Source organism: Chlorocebus sabaeus, chromosome X (genome assembly GCF_047675955.1).
Source record: "Chlorocebus sabaeus isolate Y175 chromosome X, mChlSab1.0.hap1, whole genome shotgun sequence".
Classification (NCBI taxonomy): Eukaryota; Metazoa; Chordata; class Mammalia; order Primates; family Cercopithecidae; genus Chlorocebus; species Chlorocebus sabaeus.
In genome coordinates this window covers 78,174,633-78,196,353 of record NC_132933.1, presented here as the reverse complement: position 1 = coordinate 78,196,353, position 21,721 = coordinate 78,174,633, and the positions used below count along the sequence as shown (strand labels likewise).

The 21,721-nt window shown below is 39.8% G+C and overlaps 1 protein-coding gene across 2 annotated transcripts in view; it reads right to left on the bottom strand.

Moving 5' to 3' along the window:
• RLIM (ring finger protein, LIM domain interacting) overlaps window positions 1-15,668 on the bottom strand; it is a 29,545-nt gene extending 13,877 nt beyond the window's left edge. Inside the window, exons 1-2 of one of the 2 annotated variants that reach the window (XM_037989517.2) lie at window positions 15,462-15,668; window positions 13,600-13,663 (exon numbers count right to left, since the gene is read on the bottom strand). The gene's annotated coding sequence lies outside the window, so the exon portion shown is untranslated. The remainder of the gene's footprint in view (window positions 1-13,599; window positions 13,664-15,461) is intronic. The other variant, XM_007992098.3, reaches the window with a different exon arrangement.
• Window positions 15,669-21,721: the final 6,053 nt, after the last annotated feature.

Below are 21,721 nucleotides of genomic sequence, written 5' to 3'. Positions count from 1 at the left end.
CTAATAAGGAAGACTAGCTATGAATCCCAATTAAGCAAAATGTTACCCTCAAAAGAGTGTCATTCTTCTCATTAGTAAACCTACTCACAAAACACTGTACTCAATTATTGTTATTACATTTTGAATTTTACCAGGAAAAACTGAGAATTTTGTTTCTCTCTCTTTTTGTGTAAGTAACAATATGCTCAATTTTGCTTTTTGATCTGCAAAGCCTAAAATACTATACTATCTGGCCTTTTACAGAAAAAGTATGCCAACTCCTGTTCTAGGTAATACATAAACTTAGCCAAAAATTCTTATTTGTCATTTACTATTTGTACGAGTTTAAGGAAACCAGAATATTGGCAGACATTCCACACATATTCATCAATTAACCACACACAAAAAAACAATGGTAGTCAACAATCTAAAATACAGGGAGACAACAAACAAAAATGTTCATCCTGATTCTTTCCCTTACAACCCCAGATTCCCCTTACGTTCCCCACAAACACAACTAAATTCCATGAACATATGTGCTACTGACCGAATGTTCCCCTCAAATTCACGCTGAAATCCTAAACCCCAACATGTGAATGTCTCCCCTCAAATTCACATGTTGAAATCCTAAACCCCAAGATGAATATATTAGGAGGTTGGGCCTTTGGTCATAAGGATTGGGCCCTCATGAATGAGATTAACGCCTTTATAAAACAGTCCCCAGAGAGTTCCTTTGTCCTTTTGCCATGTGAGGTTAAAGTGAGAAGACAGCTGTCTATGAGGAATTGGGCTCTCAACAGGTATCAAAACTGCTGGCACCCTGATCTTGGATTTTCTAGTCTCCAGAACTGTGAAAGATATGTTTTTGTTGTTTATAAGCCACCCAGTTTACGATAGTCTATTACAGCAGCCTGAACAGACTAGGACAACATGAAAATTTGACTTATGGAAAAAGGGTAGTCTATATTGGTACTATGACTTAACCCCACATACACCCACACACAACACCTGAAGTGCCAGAATGTTCACAAATCAATTCTAAAGAGAAAAGTAAGTCAAGTCTTACTCCAGATATAAAAACACAAAGAAGCCTGTCTTGTCAAACCCTGCCTGCTTGCTAAGCCTAAACAGATTTTAGTCTAGACATGGGCATATCTAGATCTCCACTGTTTTCCTTAGATCATTATTCTTAGAACTATCCTATCATTGTTCAATTAAGATGAGCATGTCAAGAAACGTGGTGGTGGTGGGGGGGGAGACCACAATATTTTTGGAGTTTCTTAATCTCATAATTGAGATTGCTTAATTGTAGTAAGATTATACTATATACATTTCTGACAAATGCTTACTTTATAATACTTGAAACTTTGACGCTTAAATAACAAACACACAAAAAACAGGCACTAAAAAATACAAAAAAAAAAAAAAAAAAAAAAAAAGGAAAAGGAAGCCAAGTTTTCCCACATGAATCTCAGGTAATACAACTTGGTATTGGAAATGGTAAAGGCAGCTGATTTTTAAAAATATAGAAGAGCACAAAGGAAAAAAAAAAAGTCAGCCATAATTTCTCAAATTTGCTAAGAACATTTAACCAATGTTCTTAATAAAGCAGTTAGTAGTTTGAACGCTAATGCATGAAAGTTAAGACAAAATTCACTTGTGTAGGATACGTAAATAGTTCTGAAAATAGCTGCAGGGTTAAAAGGCTTGAAAAATATAAATCTTCCAAAGAAGGCAAAGATATCTGGTTAAGTTCTGACATGTGAAGGACATGAATCAAAGAAAAGAGAAAACTCACATGCCAAGGACAGTTACAGCAGTGGCACAAAGTCTTAATAATAGTATCAGGGGGCTGGGTGCAGTGGCTCACACCTGCAATCCCACCACTCTGGGAGGCCGAGGCAGGTGGATCACCTAAGGTCAGGAGTTTGAGACCAGCCTGGTCAACATGGTGAAACCCTGTCTCTACTAGAAAAAAAAAAAAAAAAAATTAAAAATAAAAAGAGCTTCGTGTGGTGACCCATGCCTGTAATCCCAGCTACTTGGGAGGCTGAGGCAGGAGAATCACTTGAACCTGGGAGATGGGGGTTGCGGTGAGCCGAAATCACGCCACTGCACTCCAGCCTGGGCGACAAGAATGAAACTCCGTCTCAAAGGAAAAAAAAAAAAAAAGTTATCAGGGAGGTAAAAGCCCAGAAGGAACAGAAACTTGCAAAAATATGCGAAAGACTTAAAACACTGAATGTGAAGCAAGAAAGAGGTCTTGTACTGAGTATGGAGGGGGGTGTATCAGATATATTAACAGAAGACGGAAGAGTCACTCAACTTCCATTTTGTTTCTATTTTATTCAACAATGAGAATCATCTAACTGGAAAGAGTGGAAAAAATAACTTTTCAAAGAAAATCAAAAGCCAACAATGCATAATTTCTAATGACAATCTTTTTGAGATGTCATAGAGAACAGGAGAGATGCTAAATGATCCAATCTTCAAAAAAAGTGAGATCTATAAACTACAGAGCAGTAAAATCTAACAATACATCTAGAGGAAAATTCTGCAAATACATTATCAGATAAACTACAAACATGTAGAAGACAGTATGTTCATAAGAAGTGGAGTTCACTGCTGGTAAACTTAAAAAAATACAAAAACCCCGAAAAGATTAACCTTATTTGCATTACATAGGGATGGTTCCAAACCTTGGCTTGCACATTAGAATTACTTAGGGAACTTTCTCTGGGGTTGGTCAGACATGGATATTTTTTAAATTTCACAGGTAATTCTATTTTGAAAGTCAGGGATGAGAATCTCTTTGATAGGTACATCAGGATAACATTGCTGACTTACTGACTTGATTTCTGCACAGGATCTGAGGTTTTTCTTCCTATTATGAAGAAATATAGATCAGTGTAATAGGAATTATCTGGAAATCTTGTTAAAATACAGATTCTGATTCAGTAGATTGGGGTAGGGCCTGAGATTTTTATTAAGCCTCCAGGTGATGTTGATGCTGAACCTAGAATCATACACTCTTTGAGTAGTAAGGAGCTTGATGACAATACAATTAAACAGATTCACAGTTGTTGAATACCACCCTCGAAGATTATGAAGCAATGTTAACTTGCAAACAGCCCTATAAACTTTAGCATTTTTAAATGAACCAGTTGGATGAATCTGCCCAAGACATGGTAAACAAATCCATAAACAACTCGAAGCTGTGAGTTAGCACAAATTATCAGTGGATTCCTAGGATGGGCTGAAATAAAAACAATGGTAAATATCCTACCTCAGACACTTTAATGAAGGGCCAATAGTAAAAGTATACAGTCGGGAAAGAACCTGTCTTGGCAGTTCACATGAAAGATACCTCAAGTTTTTGGTTAACACAAGCTCAATAAAAAGCCTGTCTGACCTGGCTACAAAACCTATGAGAATCACAAGTTGCTTTCATAGAATGGTGTTCAAATAAAAGCAGGTAACAGCCCCACTGAAACTTGCTGTTCAGAGTACATGTAGAAGGCCGGACATGGTGGCTCACACCTGTAATCCTAGCACTTTGGGAGGCAGAGTTGGGCAGATCATTTGAGGTCAGGAGTTTGAGACTAGCCTGACCAACATGGCAAAACCCAGTCTCTACTAAAAAAAATACCAAAAAAATTAGCTGGGCATGGTGATGCATGCCTGTAGTCCCAGCTACTCGGGAGGTTGAGGCAGGAGAATCGATTGAACCTGGGAGGCAGAGGTTGCTGTGGGCCAAGATTGCATCACTGCACTCCAGCATGGGCAACAGAGCGAGATCCCGTCTCAAAAACAAAAGCAGACTACATGTAGAGTAAGTGAAACACTAGTGAGAAGCCTGGGAGCATCACAAAAGAAATGGATGAATTACCTGGAGGTACTTAGCCTGCAGAAAGACTAAAAATGGACACAATTACCATCTTCAAATATTTAAAGAGGAATAACATGAAAGAGAGCGCAACCACAGGGTTAAATTAGAGTCAATAGTTAAAGACATGTGGAAGCAAATAATTCTTCCTTTCAGTAAAACAATCTAACAAAATTGTCAAAAAAGAGAGATGCTACCAGCCTCTTGAAGCAAGCAAACTATCTGTCTCCAGAGATAATCAAGCAGAAGCTGGACATTAGAAAAACGATTCGTTATTAGGTGAGAGCCAGAAGAGACTGATTCCAAAAGACCATTTGGACTAAAATGCTATTCAGGGTAGTGAAGTCTCTTGGTCTTCTATTCTGGGCTTAGGGTCATAGTAAGCTACATACTCCAGTGACACAAAATTACAACATTTTCTTAGCAACACCAATCCACTTAGGTTGCCTCTACCCCATACTCCCCTTCCCCGACATACCTTGTGCTTTACTACTGTCACAATGTACTGCTATTCCCCTCAGCCCCCTTAGCCTCTCCCTATTTCACCTACCCTTCAAGATCCAATGAGATATTCCCTCCTAAGGAGCTATTACTACTATCTCAGCTAGCAATTTTTCCATCCATCTCTGCATATAGCACTTGTCTATGCTACTAGAGTGGCACTTCCTGCCTTCCATAATGTTTTATATTTTTGAAGTGTATGTGTCTTCTCTTCCCAAGTAATTTCTTTTAGGGAATGAACCAGAATTACAGTCCCTTAAAAACTGCCAAATGCCACTAGCACAGTGCCTTGCATATTGTGGATATTTAAATGACTGAAAGTAATCCTATGTGAACACTGAGTTCATTTCCCTTAGTAATCTGTCTGAAACAGCACGGTCCAAAAGAGATACAATTTGAACCATATACGTCATTTTCTAAAATGTCAAGCAGCTGCTTTAAGAGTAAAAACATGTGAAATTAATCTTAGTAACGTATCTTCTTGACTCAACATAACCAAAAAAAATCATTTCAGCTGACTGCGGTGGCTCACGCCTGTAATCCCACCACTTTGGGAGGCCGAGGCAGGCTGATCACAAGGTCAGGAGTTCTGAGACCAGCCTGGCCAATATAGCGAAACCCCATCTCTACTAAAAATACAAAAATTAGCCGGACCTGGTGGCAGGCGCCTATAGTCCCAGCTACTCCTACTCTGGAGGCTAAGGCAGGAGAATTGCTTGAACCCAAGAGGTGGAGGTTGCAGTAAGCCGAGATCAAGCCACTGCACTCCAGCCTGGGTGACAGAGTAAGACTCTGTCTCAAAAAAAAAAAAAAAAAAAAAAAAAAGAAAAGAAAAAAAAAATCATTTCAACATATCAACATTAAAAAAAATCATTTAGGCCGGGCGCGGTGGCTCAAGCCTGTAATCCCAGCACTTTGGGAGGCCGAGACGGGTGGATCGCGAGGTCAGGAGATCGAGACCATCCTGGCTCACACGGTGAAACCCCGTCTCTACTAAAATCTACTAAAAAATACAAAAATTAGCCGGGCGCGGTGGCGGTGCCTGTAGTCCCAGCTACTCGGGAGGCTGAGGCAGGAGAATGGCGTGAACCCGGGAGGCGGAGCTTGCAGTGAGCTGAGATCCAGCCACTGCACTCCAGCCTGGGCGACAGAGCGAGACTCCGCCTCAAAAAAAAAAAAAAAAAAAAAAAAAAAAAAAAAAAAAAAAATCATTTAGATGTTTTACATTAAAAAATACTGTCTTTGAAACCTGGTGTGTGTTTTACACTTAAAGCCTATCACAAGTTGGATGCTAAATTTTCAACAGATAAAATGGAATGTAGTTCTAAAGTTGTGTTTCGTGGAAAAACATTTTACACTTCTTCAGTTTTTTAAACTTAAAATTAAAAAAACCTTAAAATTTCAGTCTTATTTCAAGTGTCTAACAGTCACACAGTGGTTAGTGGCTACCATATTGGGCAGCATAACTTTAAAGTATTTCTTTGTAAGACAGAGAAATCCCAAATAGGGAGAGTTTTAAATGTGACCAATATATTGTTCATGCTCTACAAACCCACTATTTGCATCCCCTTTATGTTTTCCAAAAATAAAACAATAAGGTTCAATACCTTACAATGTTCAATACTCATGGGATAGATAAGTCTTTCCTATGCTCATGAATCTTCAAGATTCATTCTTGACCTTTTAGAATTTCTACTATTTCCTACATGGAAACTAGAGACAAAACACCTCCATTCAAAATTTTCCTGACACTGTGATTTCAGAGATTTCTGAATCCTAAACAGCTCCTGCTTGATGAGCTTGGATTTCATTCCATGAAAGAGGGATTTCTAAATTTTATTTAATTCAAAATTTAAATGAGACACAGTCATAAAGCAACATGTGAACAAATCCAAATCACTACCTCTTCAATAATAATAATATGCTGCTGTCTCCTTTCCCCCTACCCTTCCATATATATGCCAGAGACAATCAAGGGAAATATTTTCCCCATGATATTCCTGCAACACACTTATTTCAAAGACTCCATCCTTTCTGCATTAACTTAGCATTTCCCATGGACCGGAATCGGGGGTCAAGACATTTCAGCACTGGCAAGGCACTCCTTCCCTTAAAAAGGAATTTAAAGAGTAAGCTATGGCTACAATACCTGCAGAGGTCCCCTGGACTAGAGGTAATTACATTTGCAAAGAAAATGGAAATCAAGAATTCAGGCAATGCTCTCAAATGCCTTGTAAAATAATTTTACTCTCACACACCCAATGAGCCCGGTCTTATTTTAAGCAGTCCTTCACTAAGTGGCATAAAAAAAAGAAATGGAATAAATCTAAAAACCACAAATTCTGCCCCAGGTAGATGTAATCTGCCACTATTGTTTACTAAGTGCAAACAAACATTTTAAAGTTTAGGCATGCCAAAAATATCAGGAAACCATAGTCCAAATGACCAAATACAGCTCTATCTCCATTTTGGGTGTGAAAATATTAGTGAAGAATAACATATTGACAAAACAGGTCTCCAGATTCTACTTTACAGTAAGTAACACTGTGGTACATTTCTAGTTTAAGTAGTAAGAGGAAAAAAAGAATCCTTATACATCCCTGGGATCTTTCAACATCACTGTAAAAGAGAAGGTCATAAATCTATTTTTTTTTTTTTTTTTATACTTTAAGTTCTAGGGTACATGTGCATAACGTGCAGGTTTGTTACATATGTATACTTGTGCCATGTTGCTGTGCTGCACCCATCAACTCGTCAGCACCCATCAACTCGTCATTTACATCAGGTATAACTCCCAATGCAATCCCTCCCCCCTCCCCCCTCCCCATGATAGGCCCCAGTGTGTGATGTTCCCCTTCCCGAGTCCAAGTGAGCTCATTGTTCAGTTCCCACCTATGAGTGAGAACATGCGGTGTTTGGTTTTCTGTTCTTGTGATAGTTTGCTAAGAATGATGGTTTCCAGCTGCATCCATGTCCCTACAAAGGACACAAACTCAGAAATTTTGACTTCAGCATATGATTAGCATCAGCTGTTTTTCTAAGATTACCAGTGAAACAGACAGTAATTTAGACAATGAAATATAATTGTTTTGAAGTCACTTAGGTCTCTCTCTGGCTATAAGCAATACTCATCACCCTGTATTTACACAGCCCATACACCTGTATTTCATTTAATCTTCACAATAATCCCATGAAGTAGGAATCACCACCTCTACAGGTGAGAAACAGAAGCACAGAGAAAGAAAGTGATTTACCAAAAACTATGTGGCTAGTAAATGGAAAGGGCCAGTAATTAAATCCAGGTCTCTGCATTCCAAATCCAGTCAACTTTTCACTAAGATAACCGCCCTCCAACATATCCCAAGACACTATACTTTAAGACACTATACTTTAAAACACATTCCTTCCTTCAATCCCAATAGGGATGACTAAACTATTCTATGAGCTTTTTATAGCATGTTCACTCCCTGTATGAAAAATTCCAAAATGACAAAACACCTTTTATAAGCAGCACAAACCTAGATGGACTTATTTTTAAATAAGTCAACTTTTAGTAATTTTTAAAAATACAGTTGCTCCTTAGATAAACAGCATATTTTATTAAGCTTATTTCTTTTACAGTACTGTGTGCCAATATATCCAAATCCATTCCTGGAAACAAGAAACCAAATTAGAAATTCTGCCCAATCGTTTCAAAGAGCTACTCATCTGGTCAATGAATGGGATTGTATCAGGTAAATTTAATTCTGGGGAGGAAAGGCCAGCAAGAACACTAAGCCTGAGATTTATTTAAAACAGATTTTATTCACCTTGATAATTTTAAAGTATTGTTAATAATCCCAACTTCTTCTAGTCATTATTATTATATATTAATATAAATTATGCAAATGACTTTCTGATTACTGCTAAATGTAATATCTCATTTAATTCTTCTAATCCATGCACACCAAACTTTTAAAAATTTAATTGTTATAATGTTAAAGCAAAAAGTCATTTAAAACATATTGTTCAGTACTAACAGGTCAGGAGACCTGGTGCTAAGCATAAACACAGGCATGTTATATTTGATGGACACACTACATTATAGTACCCAATTAAGGAGACTTAAGACATCTAAAAATACCATTAATAAAACAGACCTTACAAAACTAAATTCTGAAACACCAAGTGAAATGCTTGTGTAAAAACCAATTTTAAAAAGTAAGTCATCTTGGCTGGGCATGGTGCCGGCCGAGTGTGGTGGCCCACACCTGTAATCCCAGCACTTTGGGAGGTTGAGGTTGGCGGATCGCTTGAGCCCAGGAGTTCAAGACCAGCCTGGACAACATGGTGAAACCCTGTCTCTACCAAAGATACAAAAAGTTAGTTAGGCAGGGTAACGCCCATCTGTGGTCCCAGCTACTTGGGACCTGATGTGGCTGAGGTGGGAGGATTGCTTGAGCTTGGGGGCAGAGGTTGCAGTGAGCTCAGATTACGCCACAGCACTCCAGTCTGGGTGACAGAGTGAGACGCCATATCAAAATTTAAAAAGTCACCTGCAAGAAATTACTTTTTTTTTTTTAATTTAAAAAAGTGGGGTGGGTAGGAGGGAGGAATTAAGGTAACTTAACATCAAGTAACTACTAAATCGTGTTGAATATGTTCACCTTGTGCATGTGTTCATTCAAGCTCCAAATTCTGTAATAAAGTTCTAAAGCAGGACATGCCAATGTTTTAAAAATTACAGGTATGAACACAAAAATGTGTCACACTGACAAGAGAAGGGCAATCCATTTTGTTTGCAACAGAGCTTCATAAAGAACCTCATAAAGGAGGCCAAGCACAGAGGCTCATGCCTGTAATCCCAGCACTTTGGGAGGCTGAGGCAAGCGGATCACCTGAGGTCAGGAGTTCAAGACCAGCCTGACCAACATGGTGAAACCCTGTCTCTACAAAAATACAAAAATTTGCCAAGCATGATGGTGGCTGCCTGTAATCCCAGCTACTCGGGAGGCTGAGGCAGGAGAATCGCTTGAACCTGGGAGGTGGAGGTTGCAGTGAGCAGAGATCGTGCCATTGCACTCCAGCCTGGGTGACAGAGCAAGACTCCATCTCAAAAACAAACAACAACAAAAAAAACCACACACCACAAACACACACACACACACACACACACAACCCAAAAAAGAACCTCATAAAGGAGATAAGAACTAATAACATGTGATCTGTGTCAATGAAGAAAATGTTAAATACCATCACCAAAATGAAAAATACTTTATTCAGTTTTTTAAAAGTTAAATCACAAAGAACTGCTGAATTTCAGGCCAGAAAACAAAAATATCATCATGTATGTAGGCACCAAAAGTGTTGGGGATTCTTCATATATAGAATGTTTAACTAAAATGCTACGGTATTTGTAACAGACAAATATTTGATAACAACCAGGTATCTTTTTTTATTCTACACATGGGTAGCAGGGTGAAATTCAGTTCTGTGAAAGGAAAAAAGACACACTGAAATCTAAATCTAGTCTTGGCTATAACTCGGTTACGTGGATTTGGCCAATTCATTTAACCTCTTGTGCCACAGAATCTCCACCAATATTAGAGTATTGGATTAAACCATCTGCAAGGTACTTTCCAGTTCTATGTATCTGTGACTGTAAGTAAGATATAACCTAGGCCACATTTCGATATTAAGAAAAATTAGGTTTAGGAAACAGCACAAATAACTAGGACATAAGCTTATAAGCTCTGCTTTTCTCACTACCATTTCACTCAATGTACTTCTACCTCCACTTATGCGGTTATCTTAACTTGTTGAAAAGAAATATAAAGCATTCTTAAAAAAAAAAAAAAAAGAACAGGAAGGGTTAATGTCTCACTGACTTTCCTTATTGCATGATACCTCTCACCAACTAAACAATTTGTTGATAATTTCCAAGAGTGGTCTATCAGAAAATGCTACCAAGGCATCCACCACTGCTCATGCTACTATAGCAATAAGAGATTCTGAATGGCAGTTAGCTTAGCCTCCATTTACATTCTTCTATCTTTACCACTTGAAAAGGACAGAGAAAAACTAAAAGGACTCAGGAATGTTCCTCATGTACCTACCGACTTGCAGCTCAAACAACTTTTACTAAAACCCTCTAAAACAGTTAAACTGAAAGAGTATTAAGAACTTCAGTAAATCAAAAGACTGAAGACCATGCCAAATTCTGTCGATCTACAGGATCAAGTTAGTTAAAAAAGGAAACCATTATGACATTTCATCTCAGTCAAATACTTTAATCTAGACAGTGAATTTAATCTTCAATTACCCATTTTATGTTCTTTTATTATCGAGCTATGTCACTAAATTAGAATTTGGTCTCATCCATAAACTCATTTTGACTTGCTTCTCTCATTATTCCTAAGAAGTCAAAAAGAAAATGACTCAAAAACCCAGAGTGCATGTGTTTAAGTTATTAATGTAAAAATCACTGATAACTGACAATGCTGGTGTTCATCAGTAACTAAGGCACTATTTTAAGGACCTAAGATTTTTCCATAAAAAATCAGGTTTTTAAAGAGTGAAGCCAATTTTTAAAATTAAAATCACTTAACTAAAAAATACTATCTATACCAGTTATATTATTTGAGGAAATAATTTTGTATTTAAGACCAACCATGATGACAATTGTCCTTCCTGAACTAGCATACCTATGTCCAGAAAAGTAATGGTTTACACTTGTACTGAAGCAATTAGTAATATGGCTCTCCCTTTCACTCTCAAAAGTGTCCCAGTTTAGATAACTCATATGGTCTTAGTTATAATCAGCACTAAAGGGAACTTTTATTCGTCAATAAAACATGAAAATTGTAGTTAACACCCTTCTTCCTACAGTCAAGGGATATCAGAAGGGACCTTTTGTCATTCCAGAAAAAAATTTACAACATCAAACACAAATACCTCCTTTCTCCCAGGAAGTAACATGTTCACCATCATGGAAACACCATTAGCCTGTCAAATGTTTTAATAGCAACCCAACCTGTAGTTGCAAAATTATTGCAAGAAATTCACGAATCTATATAATGCACCAAGTGCTCTCTGCCTACAGATTATTTGTCTCACAAATATGTAGGTGCTATTATGACTAATGAGATTAAACTCTTGGATTGGGGGCTGGGCGCAGTGGCTCACACCTGTAATCCCTGCACTTGGGGAGGTTGAGGCAGGTGGATCACCTGAGATCAGGAGTTCGAGGCCAGCTTGGCCAACATAGTGAAACTCCTTCTCCAGCAAAAATACAAAAGTTAGCCAGGCGTGGTGGCACATGCCTGTAATCCCAGCTACTTGGGAGGCTGAGGCAGGAGAATCGCTTGAACCCGGGAGGCGGAGGTTGCAGTGAGCCAAGATGGCGCGACTGCACCCCAGCCTGGGCGACAGAGCAAAACTTGTCCTGCCCTTCCCCCAAACCAAAAAAAACAAAAACCAAAAAAACCCACCTTAGGTTGGAGCATTAAAATATAAGAAAATCTAGAGCAAAAATACCAACTATATATTTCAGGAGAAAAACCACAAGTTCATAAATATATTCCCCCAAGTGAGGTGTATTTTAAAAATACCTCAATTGATAAAAAGAGAAATGAATTGCTGGATTATCTGGGAAACTTTCATGTTTGAGGTTGAGAAAAAAAAATGAAAGAAAAATAGACACAGAAGTGTTATTGCTTTCTTATATTGGACATCAGAATTTCAATTTATTATGTAAACTAGATACTTTCTGAAATCAATGGGCCATAGGTTTTGGAAATCTTTGTGTTAAAGAAAAACTTGTCCAGTTCCATGTAGTGGCACAAAATTCTAGGACCTCATTGGTTTGGGTTTGACAGAAGACTTTTTATTCTCTGATTGGTCATCCACTCTATTGTAAATGAAGAGAACAGGAGGCGGCTGGTTGGTGATTTGCTCTATTTCTGATCCACCATGGCCATGGAAAAATTAATGTACACATAATGTAATTCCATAAAGGCAGATGCCTCATTTGACCTACTATATTATTTAAGGTTCACTACATGTTCACTAACCTCAAAGATATCCAACCAGCCTAATATTTCCGGATCATTTCATTATTAAGCTATTTCTTAAAATAATTTCTGATTTTAAATTAAGTTTATCAAATTATATACAAAGAGCTATCTATTTAACATCTATCAACGAGCCCATCCAATTACAAGGCCTGCAAAATAGAACAATAAATATTTGTAAACATGCATAATAGCTGAAACAGGAATGTAACAGACAAAAAGGGGGGATTGCTGGATAATCTTTAAGCGTTAACAAAAGTTTTTGATGCAACATAACCTACAGACTTTCTTACTACAACCTTTCATTTTCATTGAATTTCCTATCTAATTAGACAGCAATCAAACCTAGAAGCATAATGTCACCAGGCCTGGGATAAAATGAGGGCTCTACCACTTACAGCTATTTAACTGAGGACAAATTACACTTAACCTCTTTGGGTTTTTGGTTTCCTCTTTAAAACAGTTAACATTCTCATAAGGCTTTGTTGTGAGGATTATAAAATAATGCATGTAAAGCACATGGCCTAGCATCACAGGCCTTCAGCAGAAGTTGGTTATGAATTTAGGCTAAGTATCCATCCCAGTTTGTCTGGGACAATCAAGGTTTGCACCTGTTGTCCAGGAATTATTAATGTTCCTTTTGTTCTTAAAAGTGTCTTGGTTAGGGCAATAAATTATGTGGTTACCCTAATGACAATGATAATAATAATGAAAGCAGTTAATACCAATTAAGAGTATCATGTATCAATTATGAATTTTTGATTCTTAAAGGAAAAAATCAACCACCAAAGTAATGTAAGATCATACTCTTGTAAGCTATTCTACTGATATTTCATTTAGTTATCCAATGAACATTTAAATGTTATTTTACTTATACTCATGCCATTCCAACAATGATATAAGACAACAAATTTTTTTTTTTGTTCTATACAGGTATTAGTAAACCTCAGACATTAAAGAGTCAAATGCACAGATAAAGCACTGGTGAGTTCCAGGTATCCAGAAACATTACCCTTTTAATTCCCAGTGAAAAGTACCCATTCTTATCATGAAGAATACCCAACACCATCTAACATCTATCAATGAGCCCATCGAATTACAGGGCCTGCAAAATAGAACAATAAATATTTGTAAACATGCATTCTACACATAAATCAGGAGACGCAACAAAAAATAAATTACCTGACTGTTATGACATAGTATTGAAATACAATAAACTGGATTTTAGTTTTCTTCACACTCTGCTCTAGAAAAAAAAAGAATCCATTATTCTTCCTCTTTTAAAAGATACACATTTTCTTTGAATTAGACACAACCTAAAAAAAAAACAAAACAAAAAACAATACAGACACACCACAACCCAACCTCACTCAATGCTAGTATTAGGGCATTTGGTGAGAGCAAGAAGGTCAGAGGGGACCAGGAGTTAGATAAAACATGTCTTTTAAGACTGAGAGACAATTTACGTTTTATTATAAGCTTAAAATAGGCCTTTCTTATCATATCAGTAATTATTTTCAGATTCTGATAGTCACTTTCAAGAACTTATTGGGCACATTACACTAGCCTAAGGTAGGGACTAAAGTATTAAAATTCATCAGAACATCATGGGCTAAAAAAATCTTTGTAACATTTTTCAGTAAGTGGAGAGTGTCCTAAAATCAAGTTTTAAAAAGTGGATTGGTCTTTCTACCTACCTAAGCTATATTTTTACAGTTTAGAAAAGTCACGGGGAGGGGGAGGGGCTATAATTGTGCCAGTCTTCCAGGGAAGACACAATGTACCTAATGGGGTGATAAGTAGTTACTTTGTCTATAATCACAAAGAGTGAAAGAAATGATTAGTAGCAGTAAGTTTATTATTTCTTCCCCCTTTCAATCAGTCCAAAGCACTGCAGTTAATTCTGATTCAGGAAATGCGGGCTCCTTATTTCTGGCAAAAAAATCATTGTGGGGTCTTGCAAATGGTAGATGACAATCTGATATAACTGCTTCCTCTTGCCCCAAAATGAAAAAAAAAATGACCTCAATAACAAGACTGCTAGGCCTCACATTCCCAGACTAACCTGTGGAATAAGTATGGTGAAACTGTCTAGGGAAGGAACGTGGCTGTCTCCTCCATCTTGAAATTAATCAGCATAAGGGAAAAAGGGACCGAGTATTCAGGAAGCAGAAGCCCAACCGGTTAATACTAGTTACTAAGCTATGGCGTGCGTGGCAGGTACCGCCTGCAGAAGCAGAGACCCCTTAGACCTTTTTTTTTTTTTTTTTAAACGGGGGAGGGATTGGGTTGTTGGTGGATTAAACAGAAATTAACTTGAAAATAATTTGGCCTAATTCCATCCCTTACCCAGGAGAAAACAACAAACACCTAACGGCTTTTCCCTCTCTTTTGCAGGGGATCCTTCCAGTGATACCTGGCAAAGGATATGCCAGGGTTATTCGAGCAAGACCACATTTGCCTCAGATCCTCAGGGAAGATGTCATCGCGGCCCCAGGGGGCGCCTAATTGGTAATACCCTGTAGAAGGGCACAAAACGAGGTTTTGCAAATCTGGGGAAATCTAAAGGCCCAGGAGTTCCCAGCATCTCACTTGGGGCAGCCTGATTTTTTACTTCCCTTTTCCCAAACCCAAGCCCGCCATGAAAAACGCGGGGAGGTCAGGGAAGCCGCCAGAGAACAGAGAAGAAAAAGCCTGAGACGCTCTAAGATTCTGATGCCTGAGGCCAAAACTCGAAAACCGCCTCCCCTGATTTCCTAAGGCTCGGGAGGGCCTGGGCTGCAGCTCGCGCGGCCACGGAGAGGAAGTACTACCCACCTTCTTCCCCTTCAAAGAGCCTGTCGACTATACCACTCAACTAAAATGGCAGCGGCGACTACGCCACGGAGCCCCCCGCAGCAACGGGCCTGGGGTCCGGAGGCGGCGCTGAGCCTCTGCCACGACGCGTCACTCGGGCCATTTTGAGAGAACGCGGCAGCCGCGGCTCCGCTGTCTTCCTCTCGCTCTACATCCATTTCTCACAGGATTCTCAAGTCTTCACTTACTAGGTTTTAGGGTCAGGATCCGACTCGGTTGGTTTGGCCGCCGCCGCCGAGGCTGCTCCGCACCTCCCTGGCCGCCGCTCTCAAGCCCGCTCCAATGAGTAGCTGGTTGAGACCCGCCTCTAGCCCAGCGCCTGCTCGGAGACGTTGCTCAGGCAGCCATTATCTTCCCCATTGTTACCAAGCAGCGACAGGAAACGACTGCCCACAACAGGAAGTGATGATGCCGCGTCCCGGCACCGCAGCCCCACTCCCAGCCTATTAGCCAATCCCAGTCGATTCCTCGAAAAGGCTCCGCGGGAGGAGGAGGGGGACGGCAGACGACGCGGCGGTTTGGAAAAGGAAAGCTGTTATGACGCCCACCATGTGACAGGCCCCACCCTCCTCCGCCATTTTGAATTGTGGCGAGAAATTTGCGTTGTGAGAATTGTGGGAACCTTCGCTTTCCCATTTTGAAAACTGAAGGACGTCACGGTCTGACTGCTTGAAGACATTTTCAGAGAGTGAGAAATGTGATATTAGTCTAACCTGACATCACATCAGTTCACACAATCCGTCCAGACCAATTCATACAGTAGCCTACGTTTTATTCAACATGTATTTACTGAATGCCAACTGTATGTCAAACGCCATTGTAGCTGCTTAGGAAATTAAAATAGACCAAAATTTAGAAAGAAAACAGGCCGGGCGCGGTGGCTCACGCCTGTAATCCTAGCACTTTGGGAGGCTGAAGCGGGCGGATCACCTGAGGTCAGGAGTGCGAGACCAGCCTGGCCAACATGGCGAAACCCAGTCTCTACTGAAAATACCGAAAGTAGCCGTGGTGGCGGGCGCCTGTAGTCCCTGCTACTCGGGAGGCTGAGGCAGGAGAATAGCTGACCCCAGGAGGTGGAGGTTGCAGTGAGCCAAGATCACGCCACTGCACTCCAGTCTGGGTGACAGAGCAAGGCTCTGTCTCAAAAAAAAAAAAAAAAAAAAAAAAGGAAATATCAAAATCCCAATTCTTGAGTCTTTATAATTTACTGGGGGCCGGGGACAATAATTTAGAAACAAATATATATACATATATATATACACACACACAAATAAATATATATATATATATATCATGTTAGTGGTAAATACCAAGGAGAAAAATCAAGGAGAAGGGGGACAGAAGAGTTCCTTCAAGGGGCAAACGGATTCGCGATGTTTAAAAGACTGATAATTTAGAGGCGGTAACTCTAAAGTATTCGAAAAAGGGCGGTGATTGTAAAAGGGTGGGAAAATCTGATAACGTTGGAATTTGTAAAAGGGCAGTTAAAGAAGGCCTTTCTTCGGTAGTAATGCCTGAAAGAATTGAGGGAACGCGCCACACACCATGCCACTCCCATTGTCACAGTTAAAGGAAAACCTTACCCAAGTTTTTAGGTTCTTTTCCTTTTCCCCATTTTTCTGTTTTCCAATAGCATGCCAGCTATGCTGGCTTTCTTACTGTTTTTCCAGCAAAGCTAACTTCTTCCTACCTCAACTACTTTACCTTTGCTGGAATATTTATTTTCATATCTTTGCTTTCATCATCCAAGCCTCACAATTATTACCTTCCTAGAGAAGCCTTCCCTGACCACCCTACATAAAATAACTTCTTCCTGAAGGCGGAAAAGGGTCTGAGGAAAAAAAAAAAAAGGAATAACGATTTCTCCCATCTCCTTACCTGCTTACTTTTCTTGTAAAACACTTAATCTGAAAGTATGTTATTTATTTGTTTACTTCACCCTTTCTGAGAAGTAAACCTCTCTGTTTTGTTCACTGTTGTGTCCCCAGCGACCACATAGTAAGCCCTCAAAATACTTTGGGAGAATTACCCCCTCAGCTTGATGGATGTTATATCAGCCTGGAATATAAGTATTTCACTCCAAGCAGTTAAAACAATATCCCTCATACTTACCTGCCCAACTCCCTAGAAGACTCGTTGATATTGTCATTTTTGGCAGAGGGATACATGATTTAGGTGCTGTGTATCTACTCAGATTATTGCCTTATTTTACATAATCATGTACTAGAACGTTTACCTAGAACGTGTAAAATGAATTCTTCAGTAGCCTGCAATTGCTATTAAGCCTGATATTCTGATTATGGCAATAACATTAGCCACTCCTTAACGTATTCTTGAGGCTTATGTGGCTTAATGTAAAATATAAAATCACAAAAGAAGTGGAATAAAATATAGGTTACTATTTATGTTTCCTTCCTTCCTCCCTCCCTCCCTCCCTCCCTTCCTTCCTTCCTTTCTTTTCTTTTCTTTCTTTCTTTTTTTTTTTTTTTGGAGTCTTGCTTTGTTGCCCAGGCTGGAGTGCAGTGGCATGATTTTAGCTCACTGCAACCTCCCTCTCCTGGGTTCAAGCGATTCTCCTGCTTCAGCCTCCCCAGTAACTGGGATTACAGGTGCACACCACCACGGCCGGCTAACTTTTGTATTTTTAGTAGAGACGGGGTTTCACCATGTTGGCCAGCCTGGTCTCAAACTCCTGACTTCATGATCCGCCTGCCTGGGCCTCCCAAAGTGCTGGGATTACAGGCGTGAGACACTACTCCGGCCTAGGTTCATATTTCTATAGCCTTGGGGCTGCAGAAGCACTTTCGAAATACAACACAAAATCCATAATGGGAAAGACTAATAAGTACAACTTCATAAATAAAAGTAAACCTTCTAAATGTCAAAATACAAGGTTAGTAAAGTTAAAAGACAAATGATAAACTGAAAAAAATCATTTCAAAATGACATATTACAGCCAGGGGGTAATATCTTTACTTAATAAAAAGATAAATGAAACACTAGCAAAAATGTTACATATGAAATAAACACATATGGCTAATATTAGCCTATAAAGAGTTGTTAAACATTGATTTTTAAAAAGATAAATACCGGCCGGGTGCGGTGGCTAACGCCTGTAATCCCAGCACTTTGGGAGGCCGAGGCGGGCGGATCACGAGGTCAGGAGATCAAGACCAGCCTGGCCAATGTGGTGAAACCCCGTCTCTACTTAAAAAAGTACAAAAATTAGCTGGGTATGGTGGTGCACGCATAAAGTCCCAGCTACTTGAGAGGCTGAGGCAGAAGAATTGATTGAACCCGGGAGGCGGGGGTTGGAGTGAGCCAAGGTTGTGCCAGTGCACTCCAGCCTGGGCAGCAGCAAGACTGCATCTCAAAAAAAAAAAAAAAAAAAAAAAAAAAGATAACTACTTCCATTTCAAAATGTGCAAAGAACATGAATGGGTAATTCATAAAAGGATAAAACACGTGACTGATAAGCATATGACAATATATTCTTTTTTTCTTGTTAGTAAATAACCTTGTACTTGATGAAAATATATTCAGCCTCACTAGTAATTAATCAAAAATAAAAATAAAAACAAGTAAGTACAACTGTTATGTATCCACAATAATTAAAAAACAACTGCTGGACTCGGTGGCTCATGCCTGAAATCCCAGCACTTTGGGAGGCTGAGGTGGGTGGATTGCCTGAGGTCAGGAGTTTGAGACCAGCCTGGCCAACATGGTGAAACCCCGTCTCTACTAAAACTTCAGAAAAAAAATTAGCTGGGCATGGTAGCAGGCACCTATAATCCCAGCTACTTGGGAGGCTGAGGCAGGAAAATCCCTTGAACCCGGGAGGGGGAGGTTGCAGCGAGCCAAGATTGCGCCATTGCACTCCAGCCTGGGCAACAAGAGTGAAAATCTGTCTCAGAAAAACCAAAACAAAACAAAAAAATTTAATGAACTAACAAATTTTTTAAAAATTCCTTTTTTTTTGCCTATCAGAATGTCAAGGATAAAAAAATTGATAATATTAATTGTTGATGAAGATCCTATGAAATGGGCGCATTTGTATCGCCAGTGGGACAAATTGATATCAGTTGTCTTTTTTTTTTTTTTTTTTTTTTTTTTTTTTTGACAGAGTCTCACTCTGTCTCTGTTGCCAGGCTGGAATGCAGTGGTGCAATGTTGGCTCACTGCAACCTCCGCTCCTAGGTGCAAGCCATTCTGTGGCCTCAGCCCCCCGAGTAGCTGGGATTACAGGCGTGCGCCACCACACCCAGCTAATTTTTGTATTTTTAGTAGAGACGGGGTTTCACCGTGTTGGATAGGATAGTCTTGATCTCTTGATACTGTGATCTGTCCGCTTCAGCCTCCCAAAGTGCTGGGATTATAGGCATAAGCCACCGCTTCCAACCAGTATCAGTTTTCTTTTTTTTTTTTTTTTTTTTTTTTTGAGACAGAGTCTCGCTCTGTCGCCCGGGTTGGAGTGCAGTGGCCGGATCTCAGCTCACTGCAAGCTCCGCCTCCCGGGTTTACGCCATTCTCCTGCCTCAGCCTCCCGAGTAGCTGGGACTACAGGCGTCTGCCACCTCGCCCGGCTAGTTTTTTGTATTTTTTAGTAGAGACGGGGTTTCACCATGTTAGCCAGGATGGTCTCGATCTTCTGACCTCGTGATCCGCCCGTCTCGGCCTCCCAAAGTGCTGGGATTACAGGCTTGAGCCACCGCGCCCGGCCCAGTATCAGTTTTCTTAAGGCAATTTGGTAATGTGTTTCAAAAGGCTCATATTCATAGTATTTGAGCAACACGTCCAGGTACAGAAATTTATTTTAAGGAAAGAAGTGGACAAATTTGCAAATATGTATGTAACGAATGTGCAAAGATGCTAATTACAGTGTGGTTTATAACATCGAAATATTGACAAATCAGAAAAAATAACAATTCAACAATAATTAGTTACAGTATAACCACATAATAGACTACTATGTCGGCATTAAAAATGAGTACCTGAGCTGTAAATAGGTTCAGGTTACTTTTTTTGTGTGTGTGTGAGATGGAGTCTCACTCTGTCAGCCAGGCTGGAGTGCAGTGGTGCAATCTCAGCTAAGTGCAACCTCCACCTCCTGGTTTCAAGCGATTCTCCCGCCTCAGTCTCCTGAGTAGCTGGGACAACAGGCTCGTGCCACCACGCCCAGCTAATTTTTGTATTTTGAGTAGAGACGAGGTTTCACTATGTTGGCCTGGCTGGTCTCCAGCTTTTGACCTCAAGTGATCCACCCGCCTCTGCCTTCCAAAGTGCGGGGATTCCAGGCATGAGCCACTGCTCGGCCCATTTTTATGTTCTCTACCTCTTTCAGTATTGTCTTCAACATTTTACAATGTGCATTATTACTTGGTATTGGAAAGCGGTAGAGCCATTTTTATTTTGAAAGAAAAATCTGCCTGGATTTGAAAAATACATATCTCCCTTACCACTTATTCTTTCCATGCTTCAAATGTACTTTCTTTCTTTTCCTTTTCCACATATTCATTCGTGTTCTTTTATAAATGTGGAGCTACTTTACTTACGATATCAAGGAAAGTACTTCTGAAAACAATTTATCCCATGGTGGCATTCAGTGCCACTCTAGAACCTACCAAAGCGACTACTAAATACTTATTTGGTTTCTTTTTAGCCTAATTGCATTTCCCTCCCATGTTGTTTTGTTTGTTTGTTTTGAGACGGAGTCTCGCTCTGTCGCCCAGGCTGAGGTGCAATGGTGCGATCTAAGCTAACTGCAATTCTGCTTCCCAGGTTCAAGAGATTCTCCTGCCTCAGCCTCCTGAGTAGCTGGGATTATAGGCACCCACCACTCCTGGATAATTTTCACGTTTTTAGTAGACACGGAGTTTCGCCATGTTGGCCAGGCTGGTTTCAAACTCCTGACCTCAGGTGATCCGCCCACTTTGGCCTCCCAAAGTGTTGGGATTACAGGCCTGAGCCACAGCGCCCAGCCCCATGCTCTTTTTATGTATGTGTGACCTTCAAATGATTTTTACCCGTTCTTGGTCAAGTGGCCCTTAACAGGAAAAAAAGAAAAGATCTTCCCAATCTTCCTTCTGTTCATTTTAACAAAATGTATTGATAATCTGCTACCTTCTGTTTGCTGGGGACATACCACCATCAGTAGAACATACACTAGAAGACCCTTCCCTATGGCAAGAAAGACATTGAAGAGATACTTTTAAATGTAATGAACATTACAAAGGAGACATAAGGGGACAATGGCAAGTATATGAAAGGAACATTTAAACAAAAGAAGCTGCCATTTTTAGCTGAGACCTGAAGACAGAATGATGGTTCCGGATGAAAGGAAGATGAGAGAGGAACCCTGGGAGAGGGAATAACTCGTACAAATTCCATGGGATGAGAGAAAGGAACCTGGGGAACTGAAAGAATAGCTTGTTTTCTCTAGCAAATATTC